Genomic DNA, 637 nt, shown 5'->3' on the forward strand with positions numbered 1-637 from the left:
CAATGCTGGACTTCGTTCCTTCTGCCTACCTGCTAGGATCCTTTCGGATCCTCGTGGGCATTCCCAGGGTGGCCCCAAGAGCTGTGAAGGTGAGCACTAGTGACAAGGCTGGGTGTGTGTCAGGCAGCTGAAAAGGACAGGTTTTCCCTGGGCTGACAGAGTAAGGGCAAGGTAGGAGGGCCCTGAGGTTTGTGTATGTCCCGGGGGGCTTGGAGAGAGCAAGACTGCAGTTCGTGCTAGCAGAAAATAAGTGTTCTCATTATTTGTCCTGAAGAGATATGTCAAAGTGTCAAAGCAATAACCGATCTCAACAGTGAGGGGGTTTTTTTGTTTGTTTGTTTCTTTGTTACAAGCCTTAATTTTAAGCCAAAATTACGTAGATTTACTTAAAGCCAGCACTAGGCTCTGAAATGTAGTTAGCTCTTAATTTACTGCCTGTTGGCTCAGTCTCTTGACCAGATCTTTGTTTCAGGGACACTGGAGAAAGTCACTTCCCCGGTAGATGTTCACTAGGAGCAAAGAATGCGGGGAGTGCTTGGAAACTTGTGTTGTGCTTGGAGGAAATACTTGCAAGCAGGTGGAAATGAGCGCAGGAGTGTCCCGAGGAGCGCTGGCTTTCTGCTGAAGGACAGCAGGA

The 637-nt window shown here is 48.5% G+C and overlaps 1 protein-coding gene across 1 annotated transcript in view; it reads right to left on the bottom strand.

The window, feature by feature from the left end:
* The window catches only part of KLHL6 (kelch-like family member 6), a 22762-nt gene that overhangs the window by 8525 nt on the left and 13600 nt on the right, over positions 1 to 637 (bottom strand). The window lies entirely within an intron of this gene.

Source organism: Buceros rhinoceros, unplaced genomic scaffold (genome assembly GCF_000710305.1).
Source record: "Buceros rhinoceros silvestris isolate BGI_N320 unplaced genomic scaffold, ASM71030v1 scaffold2966, whole genome shotgun sequence".
Classification (NCBI taxonomy): Eukaryota; Metazoa; Chordata; class Aves; order Bucerotiformes; family Bucerotidae; genus Buceros; species Buceros rhinoceros.